General features: G+C 41.6%; 1 long non-coding RNA gene across 1 annotated transcript; it reads left to right on the top strand.

The window, feature by feature from the left end:
- The first annotated feature begins 1652 nt into the window (after positions 1–1652).
- Positions 1653–4443, top strand: LOC128805075 (uncharacterized). Its single transcript, XR_008436269.1, has 4 exons — positions 1653–1721; positions 1965–2038; positions 4141–4213; positions 4372–4443. It is a non-coding gene; the product is annotated as an uncharacterized LOC128805075 (long non-coding RNA).
- Positions 4444–10827: the final 6384 nt, after the last annotated feature.

Here is a 10827-nt window from a genome sequence, read left to right as displayed (position 1 = left end):
TTATCTTAGAATGAAAAAGAAATGATACCTTGAAAATATAACTGATGTCAGCATTGATGCTGGCATGGACACAGAAAAAAATTGCTCTTCCTTGAGTGAAGAGAAATTGGATTTGTCTCTGAGAATATCTACTACAATCCCTTCATTCTGATTTCTTTTTAAAAGTTCAGTAAAAAGTTTGAATGCTCTTTCTGCTTTTGGTTCTTTTATTTTTTTCTAGTCCAGTAATCTTTTCATTTGTTTTCCTTCTAATTAGGAGAGAGATTCTTCTCCTTCCTTCCACTATGTCTTTGAAAGAACTAAGAAAAGGCCTGTTTATTTCTGTTGTGCTAATCCCTTTTTCATATGGTTGTGCACAATGCCTAAAATGATGAGAGCATCTGCATGTGGTCTCTGAATATATTTATTTTGACAAGCTCTCAAGAGACGAAACATGGAAATTACCATATTCTACTTTCTTATCTGTGATGAGTTTCCAATTCCAATCTTCTTTTGTATCCAGCATGAGTTCTTCAGTTCCAAAGGTAAAAACTTCAGTGGCTATATTTATTTATTTTGTAATGAACCAAAAGTTCAGTTCTTGCTTCCCTAGGGCTCACGTTTGTGGGAAGGGTATAATCACACAACTGTAGTCTGGGCAGTGTCCCAAGGGCACCTTGTGTGAAGACTTGAGAACCTTTTCCTTCCTGGCTGTGTTACTTTAGACACAGGACTATGAATTAAATAAAATTTTAGCTGAAAGCAAATTTCTATGCTTTTCATTTAATGGGAAAAAAAGGAGAAGAAAAAATGTTTTGGTTTAAATTATATTTTTGTAGGGCAAAAAAAAAAAAAAAACCAAACCAAAAAACAAGCATGAAAACAAAGACCTCTAATGGGCTGTATCTACCTTGGACAGAAGCTAAGGGCCTTGAAAATTACTTTTATATGAAGGTTTGCAGTAAGCCAAATTCCAGCAGGCATTTCCAACAGGCTGAGTGTGTGCACTTACTCACATTGAGTTGTTTTGACAGAATTTATGAGGTTTTAACATGTAAATTTCTCATTTACCAGTTTCAAATGCCAGAAGAATCTACTTGTTGAGGTTGTACCAAATGTCTTCAAGAACTAGTGTAGAAAAGTAGTTGGAGTAGCTTTCAAGATTTTTCCTCCCTTAAAGACAGCTAAAACTTACTGTATGTAGTCTAAAAACCTGATAGGAAAACTGTCCAATTTCCAGGAGAAAAAATAGCATTGGCTGAATAATTTATGTTTTAATATTTTCCTTAGTATCAGCTGTCAAAGACAGCTGATTCAAAGACAGCTCTGATTCCAATGTGGGATGAACCACCACACAACTCTATCACAACACGCATTTAGCAATCCAGGCTCTGAGCGAGTGAGTGGGGAACAAGGCTAAACTGTGGATTTGCATTGTAACATCAAGTGCATGCACTTGAAAGATTTACAGCAAAAATGGGTCTGAGAGTTATCTGGCTGGGTGCATTCTACTTGCTAGTTAGTCTAGAGAGAATGATTATGCAGGAATTAGGGCTTCTTCCCCCAAAAAGGCAGTGGAATCAATAATTCAGCTGATGTGTATCTACACCAATGCACGAGCAACAAATAGGAAACCACTGTGCAAGAGCAGAACTATGACACAACTGCCATTACAGAAACATGGTGGGATGACTTGCACAACTGGAATGTTCCAATGGGTGGCTATGAGCTCTTCAGAAGGGGTAGGCAAGGAGGAATAATCCTGTATGTTAGAGAAAGTTTTGATTGTCCAGGGCTTAATGATGGTGTCAATAGCACTGAGTATGAGTAAGAATCAGGGGAAAGGCCAGCAAGGAAGTGGAAAGTGGTGGGAGTGTTATAGACAACCCAACCAGGATGAAGAAGCAGATGAAATATTCTATAAGCAGCTGGGAAAAGTCTTACAATTACTAACCTTGTTCTCATGAGAAACTTCAACTTAATAGGTGGAAATGCAACACAACAAAGAGGAAACATTCTAGGAGATTCCTGGAGTGTGTGGAACTTTTTAACACAGATGGTAAGTGACCCAGCTAGGGAAGGTGCCCTGCTGGACCCATTGTTTTTGAACAAAGAAGGACAGAGTGATGTGATGCTTAGAAGCTCTTCTGGGCACAGAAATCAAAAAATTAAAAAAGTAGTAGCAAAACAGTTACCTTGGACTGCCAGAGAGGAGACTTTGGCCTCTTAAGGAGACTGGCTGGGAGAGTCCCCTGTGAGGCAGTACTGAAGCACAAAGAGGAGTCCAGGAAGGCTGGACATTCTTCAAGAAAGAAATCTTACAGGCGTAGGAGCAGGCTGAAAGATAGGGTGCTGTGGAAGAAGACCAGCCTAGCTGAATTGAGAGATTTGGCTGGAACTCAGGAAATAAAGGAGAATTTATGAGCTTTGAAAGAAGGGGCAGCAACTCAGCAGGACTACAAGGATGTCATGAGGTTATGCAGGGGGATGTTAAAAGCACGAAACAGAACTTAAAAGACAATAGAAATGGGTCTACAAATACCTCAGGAATAAAAGGAGAATCTCCACTCTTTATTGGATGCAGGGGGAAACACAGTGACAGAAGATGAGGAAAAGGCTGCAGTATTTCTTTGCCTCAGTCTTTAATAGTAACACAAAAGCTGTTCTTTAGGTACACAGCCCCTCAGCTGGGAGACAGGGACAGGGAGCAGAATGAAGCCCCTATAACCCAATGGAAATGATCTGGTGATCTGGTACTCTCAGACACACACAGGTTTATGGGATGAGATGATATCCCCCAAAGGTACTGACAGAGTTGGCAGAGGAGCTCACCAAGCCACTTTCAATCATTTAGACGTCTTGTCTCACCAAGGAGGTTCCAGTGGGCTGGAGGTTTGCAAGTGTGGCACCTATCTACAAGAAATGCTGGAAGAAAGATCTGGGGAGCTACAGGCCTGTCAGCCTGGCCTTGGTGCTGGGGAAGGTGATGGAGCAGATCATCTTGAGTGCCATCATGCAGCGCCTACAGGACAACCAGGGGATCAGAATCACCCAGCAAGGGGTTGGGAAAGGCAGTTCCTGCTTAACCAGCCTCATCTTGACCTAGTAAGTGGATGAGGAAAAGGCTGTGGCTGGTGTCTACTAGGATTTTAGTAAGAACTTTGGCACCATTTCCCACAGCATTCTCCTGCAGAAAGTGGCTGCTCATGGCTTGGGTGGGTGCACTGTTCATTGGTTAAAATCTGTCTGCACAGCTGGGCCCAGAGAGTGGTGGTGAATGGAGGTAAATTTTGTTGGCAGCTGGTCACAAATGGTGTCCTGCAGGTCTCAATATTGGGATCAGTCTTGTTTAATATCTTTATCAATGATCTGGATGAGGGAATTGAATGTACCCTCAATCAGTTTGCATATGACACCAAGTTGGGTGGGAGTGTTGATCTGCTGGAGGGTAGGAAGGCTTTACTGAGGGATCTGGACAGGCTGGATCAATGGGCTGAGGCCAATTTTTTGAGGTTCAACAAGGCAAAATGCTAGATCCTGCATTTGGGTCATAGTAACCCCATGCAGAGCTACAGGCACAGGGCAATGTCTGGAAAGATCCCTGGAGGGAAAAGACTGGGGGTTCTGGTTAACACCCAGCTGGACATGAGCCAGGAGTGTGCCCAGGTGGCCAAGATGTCCAGAGGCATTCAGGATTGTATCAGCAATTGTATGGCCAGCAGGACCAGGGAAGTGATCATTGCCCTGTATTTGGCACTGATGAGCCTGCATCTCAAATCCTGTGTTCAGTTTTAGACCCTTCACCACAAGAAAGACTTTGAGGCACTGGAACAAGTCCAGAGAAGGATGATGAAGCTGGTGAAGGGTCTGGTGCACAAGTCTGATGAGAAGCTGGTGTTGGTTAGTCTGGAGAAAAGGAGGCTGAGAGGAGATTTGTTGCTCTCTACAATTACCTGAAATGAAATATTTCTTCACCAAGTGTTGCCAGGCATTGGAACAGACTGTTCAGGGAAGTGGTGGAACCATCCTCCCTGCAGGTATTCAAAAGACATGTAGATGTGTCACTTAGGGACATGGTTTAGATGTGGACTCAGAAATGCTCAATGAGCTTAAGAATCTTTTACATCCTAAATAATTCTACGATTCTCTAATCCTCTACAGATGAATTGCAAATATGCTTGATCCTTACAGAGGATTTTACACGAGAAAGGTGGAAGTATGCCACACAATGCATGTAAGTTCTTCTATATCTGGCTGTTGGGAGAGGGAATAGGATCAGTTGTGCAAAAGTCACACCCATGAAGGCAAGTAACCTCCCATTCTTATGAGAGCTCATATATCTAAATAATACTTTTAACAATCTAACCTTTTCTTTTTTTTTTTTGCCTATAGAGTGTTCAAATTCTACCATCAAATGCTATTTTTCCTAAGTGTAATCCTGGTGTGACTCTGGTGAAATAAAAGGATGTATACAATTCTTACTGAGATCAAACACTGAATTCTGAAATTCTCTTACTGTGTGACACCTAGGAACTCTGATTGATTGTATGAACTCGATGATTCCTCCTTTCGATGGCACCATTTGTAAGGCTATATTTCATCCCTGTGTATGAAACAGGAATGTATCCAGAAAAAGCAACAGTGAAGTTGCACATCTGCAGCCAAATGTTTCACATTTTTAACATTTCCTTATCATGTGCAAATGCTTCAAAAACACTTTAAATATATACCCAGTTGAGTAGAAAGAGTAACATTTGATAATAACACAGAATATTGCCCTGGAGCTCTTGAAGTCCTTTATCAGGAATGAGAATATTGTCCTGTTGTTACAGAGAAAAACCAAACTTTTCAGTGAGCAAATGATTTGCCCTGGAGCACATGCAAGGCAATAGTAAGACAGAAATACTATTAAAAACTGTTTCCTGGGATATGCTGATACACATTGCTCCCCCTTCTCATTCTGAGATATCAACCAACTTTCTGTCTGCTTTTGTGGGAAAAGAGGCAATAAAGCAGAGGATATATCTTTACATGAGATAACTGAAAAAATACACATTTAAATTTTTTGAAAGACTAAACTTGACACTGACACAAACCAAAACTGTTTTGGAAAACCCATACTTGGAGTCTAACTCCTAAAATGACTGTGTGACCTTTTCTTCCTCTTTCGGTGAATTAAATGGAACTAACCAGATGTAAGGAAGGTCATGAATATACAGAAGAGAATAAAATGTAGAGAGGACTGAAATGCAACAAAATTTTGTTGAGCCAGAAGAAAAATCACTGGGACATGAAAGAGTATTTATAGAGTGAATAGCTTAAAGAATAACGAATATACTTACTATTCTAGGTTTGTCTGAACTAGAACCATAAATCGGTCAAGGGAAGTTCAGACTGTTTTAAGCAGAATCACTTACATTTCGTGGATCACTTTTTTGTTACCCAAGTGCTTCCTCACAAAAAAATTTTCATTTTCTTTACTAGTTTTCAAAAAAACCCCGGCATCAGTTATAGAAGCTACTATGTGATGAACAGTTTAGTGTGACTACAGTATTCATTTATTTTGATCTGTCCCTGAAAAATATTATCTCAGGAAAAGTACCTTAGTGTAACCCATTGCTGCAGTGTGTGCTTCATGGATCCCTAAGGCCCTTCAATGCAATAAAATGTGCAAAGGAACAGCTACTGCTCACAAAGGATTATTGAATTTCAAGGTGTGTCACCAGCTGTACAACCACTGCATTTTCTTTTTTTTTTTTTTTTTTTTTTTTTTTTTTTTTTTTTTTTTTTAACTGAAGCACAAGATGCTGAGTACCTATATGTTTTTGGGTGGCAAAATGTCATCTTTGAAAAAAAAAATAATATGAGTGGTTTTGAGTTATATAGAATGGTAAGATAAAAAAAAAGAAACCCACCCTGCCATACCTACAGAAGCATTTTTTTTTCAACTGCTCTGTTCTCTGAGGAAAAAAAAATCCTTTGAGCTGAGACCTTGTAGGCTGTTTCAGCTTGAGGTGGATTATTTCAGTGCTCAGAAGGCACAGGAGCTCAAAAATGAGTTTATAATGGAAAAGTGCGTAGATCCTTAACTTCATCAGTGCACACAGACACTTCCATAGGAAGTAAAAAGATATTTGAAAGATTTTTTGCAAAGCATGTTTTGTCCTTTTGAAAGTGAAGAAGCAGCAGCACCTTTTTTCATTTCAGCTTCCCCTGATGGCTCACATCTAACTAGCTAATTAATTAAATCTACCTGGTTGCTAATTAAACAGTTGGAGAAATGGCTTTGAAATAGAAATTGGTTCATAAAAATACAAGAAAAACATAGCAGCTGAGTTGTAAAGTATCAGTGAAATTCTGGGCAGTTAAGACAGTTCTCTGGTATATTTCTTCATATGAGCAGGCGTTATGTGACCTACAAACAGAGTTGTGCTTATTATACACATGATTACTGATTACAAAATACACAAATTATGAGCCATTTCACAGCAGACAGAAAAATTAACTTCATTATTTAGAATGATTTTGGGTTTTTTGATAACTTGGATGTGATTTTTAAAATCTTGAGATCAAGGTAACTATCAGATCCAATCAAGTGATTGTTAATGAATACTTTGTCAAAGAAGTCTAGGAATCTCCTCACTATCGTGGCTGTGGGTTGACAGTGTGGAATTGACTGAAAGACAGAGCTCAAAAGGGTTTTTACTACAATAAGTGGGGCTAGATTTGGTTGCCCATAACAGTTCCCAGTGCTGTTCTTTCAGGCTCAGTTCTAGGGCCAGTTCTCTTCAATGTACTCATCAACGATCTGGATGCAGGAGTTCAATGCAGTTAGCAAGTCTGCTGATGATACAAACTGGGAGGTGCTGAGGGACAAGAAGCTTTTGCGGAGGGATCTAGATAGACTGGAGCACAGGACTGTGGTTAATGGGATGAAATCTAACAGGTCCAAATGCTGGATTCTGCACTTAGAATGGAATCATGCTAGGCACAACTGGGAGAAGAGTGGTTAGAGAGCAGCCCTGAAAAGGGATCTGGGGATGCTGGCCCACAGCAGGCTCGGTGTGAGTGAGCCCTGAGCCCTGGCAGCCCAGAGGGCAATCCCCTTCCTGGGGTGCATCAAACCCAGCAACACCAGCTGGTCAAAAGAGGTGCTGAATCCACTGTATTCAGCATTGGTGCAGCCTCACCTGAGTGCTGTGTGCCGTTCTGGGCCCCACAAGTTAAGAAGGATGTGAAGGTCCTTAAATGTGGCCAGAGGGCAACAAAGGTGGTGCGAGGGTTAGAAGCAATGTCCTATAAAGAGTGGCTAAGGAATTTGGGCTTATCTAGTTTCAAGAGAAAGAGTCTGAGGGGAAAAATAATTTCTCTCAGTTTCCTGAGGAGGAGAAACAGAAAGGGAGTTGATCTCTTATCCCTGGCACGCAGTAATAGGAAGCTTGGTAATGGTCCAAAACTGTGACAGGGAAGGTTCAGACTGGATATTAGAAATAATTTCTTTACCAAGAGGATATACAATCACTGGAGCAGGCTTCCTAGAGAGGTGGTCAGTACCTCAAAACTGTCAGTGTTAAAGAGACATTTGGACAATGTCCTTAATAACTTGCTTTAAATTTTTGTCAGTGTTGCATTGGCAAGGCAGTTGGACTAGATAATTATTGAAGGTCCCTTCCAAATGAAATATTCTATTCTATTCTATTCTATTCTATTCTATTCTATTCATCTTTGTCTTACCAATAGCTTATATCACCAAGTCTTTTCTCTTAGGGGAAGGAAGGAGCAGTAGGCGATAGTCTGAAAGCATGGTCATCTTGATGAATATGACACAACTGAACTTATGTGCAAACATGCTTTTATCATGGTTTGACGCTGGCGCAATGCCAGCGCCCCCATGAAAATGCACCTTCCCAAATAACTGCTGTGAGATGCAATCAGGAACAGAGCAGAGCAGGCCCAAGCTTAATAACAAAGGGAAAAGCTTTTGCCACCTCCTGTGTTTCCATGTCACACATGGCGCCACCCGGAGAAAATCTGCCAGTGTGACACTCTCCTTTCCATGTCACAGTGCTCTCACCACCGTGCATGGACAGACTGCTCATAGGGCCCGTTTAAGAATGCTTTGCCACAGACCCAAAGAGACAACAGTTCAGCTTCTCATTTTGGGACCACAGTCCCCCCACCATTTCCCCCTGGGGCCGAGGGTCCAATAGCTTCTCCTTTTTGGGACAACAGTCCCCCCCCATTTTCCCCTGGGATCAAGGTTCCGAGAACAGAGATCTTCTTCTCTTCTTCTTCTCTGAAGACAGAGGGCATCACCACACCCTCCTCAACTTTTCTCTGTTCACTCCACTCCTGTCACTCTCAGCTGCTGAAGCAGGTCTCTTGGCTCACCACTGCATCCCCCCAAAAATGTAATCTCTGCTGCAGGAGAATTTGGTTCAGTCTATGTCTATACAAGAAAAATCCAGTCAAGGCCACTCCATCATCTCCTCCCACACTCTAATTCATTTCCCCATCTTCTTCTGACCTCTCACTCCCAGGCCATCTCTTCTCTTTCAGATCAAGGAGGAGTAATATTTCACAAAGTTTTCATCATCCAAGAAGGGGTTAAAAGTCTCAAATTCCCTGGATGGCCGGGATCTCTGCCCAGACCTCCAACTCCCACAGCTGGGAGCCTCCCCCCCGCCTCCTCCTCTGCCGGTGTACTGCTGGCACCATCGCTGTCTCTTCCTCTCTCTCCAGAGAGACTCTGGGGGGGGAGAAAACGCAAACATCCCAGATTTTTCCTCCACCATTCCATCCACAGGGGGCCGGCCCGGTTCCAGTCCCTTCACCCCTGGGCCTACCTCAACCAGGCCGCATGGCTTCCCCTCCTGCACCCAGCCCGTGGCTGGGCAGGGGAGGTCTGCACTGCACTCTCCAATGACCGGAACCAAAGAGACAGTTCCCCTGGGAGTTCTTGCTTTTAACCCCCTGTGCTGTCAGAGGCGTGTCCACGCCTTCAGTGGTCACTCCAGGTGCCAATATCCAACCCCGAGCACTGATTGGTTTGACTACCAACTTCCTGAGAAAATTCACTTCCATGTCAAACCATGACAGCTTTCAAAGATTATTTCTGTACACGAGTTTGTGGAGCAACTCTTTAGACAAAAACTTCACCCTTTTAGCCCCATTCTAATTTTTACAGTCTTTTATATTAAGAGGGATTGAGGAAGATGTAATATAATTTTACTTGCTTTCATCAGTTCTGAATACCTGCCTTTTAAATGGCTTAATTGGAAGATATGTACTTCTCTAGATTCATATCAGGTATCTCTAAGAGTTGCAAAACAGATATGGATTTTAAGCAAGGTTAGCTATGAAACATATATGAGAGTGTCTTCATGCATGAATTACTATATTATTAAGAAGAGTCTTGTTACAGTCATATAATATGGAGTGCTGCTTTGGCTAGTAGTCAGGAATTCCTGGAGAATGCAGTTACAGCTTTCTCCTAGAGCTTCTAGTTATCAGCAAAAACCAGCTGGAGAGTTATTTTCTTGAGCCTTTTTCTGAGCTGAAAAAGTTTTCATATAATGTTTAACTAGAAAGAAGATCAGATGATTTTAAATGAACCAGACTTGTGGTGCCTTTCATTGCTCCTTCAAAACTCTCCTATGCAGCTCGGCTGGTTCTGAAACTAAATTAACCTTGGCATCCTGGTTCCAGGGATGGCTGTCACTCAGCTTGCTCTGGTTATAGTCACTATTATGCTCAGATGCCTAGGCTGAGATTGTTAAGGGTATTTAAAAATTTTCCAGTAGATGTAGCAACACCTAGTTGACTTCTTGACAAGGAATTGGCATCACCAGTGTAAATATCTAATGCTAGAATATGCAGACATGTGCTTCTGCATGGCTGAAGATATGCAAGAAAGGACACGGTGCCAACACAGACTCAGAATTTAAAGAAAAAAACACAAAAATTAAAAGCTATTGTGCCAATATAGTGCCTTTTACCCTTCATGAACGCTTTAATTATTTCAGTAAAAAGTTCATCTTTTCCCATTTGGTCAGCACATCAATGGTGTAATATTCTGGTACTTTTTTGTTGGTAAAATCCTTTAAATTAAAAAAAAAAAACAAAACTCAAAACATTTTGAAGGTCCAGATTCTTGAAAGTAAAGGAGTAAGGTAAATCTTTTAGATGTCTCAGACTGCTACCTGAACTGTGGTTAAGGTTTAAAATTGTATTTGAGGAGAGATATTCATCTAGGGTCTTTCCAAAGCATCTTGACTGATACTGTGAAATGTGCACTTCTCTGAATGTTGAAGATGGGCATATGAGACAGAGAGAATGCTGTAAAAAAACCTCTGTGCCATCTACTCCTGCCTTTGCAAAGCTGTAGTCAGTGAAAATTGAGTTGAAAGCTAGATTAAGAGACAGAAGTCTTATTACTGTGCATGGGGAGGTGTATGGCTGTTTAGCAGGGCATTTGGGTGCATAGCTCTGAATTATGTCCCCTAGGAAAGGTGTGCTCTAGGGCTGCCTTTGAAGCCCTCTGCCAGGCTCTAAGTGCACACCAACAGTATTCACCTCTGCCCAAATTTCACAGGCTGCTGGTGGTGCTGTTGACCGGCTTTTATGCAGGATCTCTGCATCTGGAACATTTACTTAGGACCCAGTTTTACTGTTGGCCTCAGCTTGAGATGACGTTCTAAAAAAATGAGTCTTGGCTCTCCCGATCAGCCAGTTGTCGAAGGCTGAGCAAAGCCATGACTAAATTTCATTAAAATGTCTGAGCCATAGTTCATAAAAGTCAGAAGTGAAAACAGATGATCGTGAGGCTGGGGGAAAACTGCTAGGTGT

This window comes from Vidua macroura, chromosome 3 (genome assembly GCF_024509145.1).
Source record: "Vidua macroura isolate BioBank_ID:100142 chromosome 3, ASM2450914v1, whole genome shotgun sequence".
Classification (NCBI taxonomy): domain Eukaryota; kingdom Metazoa; phylum Chordata; class Aves; order Passeriformes; family Viduidae; genus Vidua; species Vidua macroura.
This window is presented reverse-complemented; position numbering and strand designations above follow the sequence as displayed.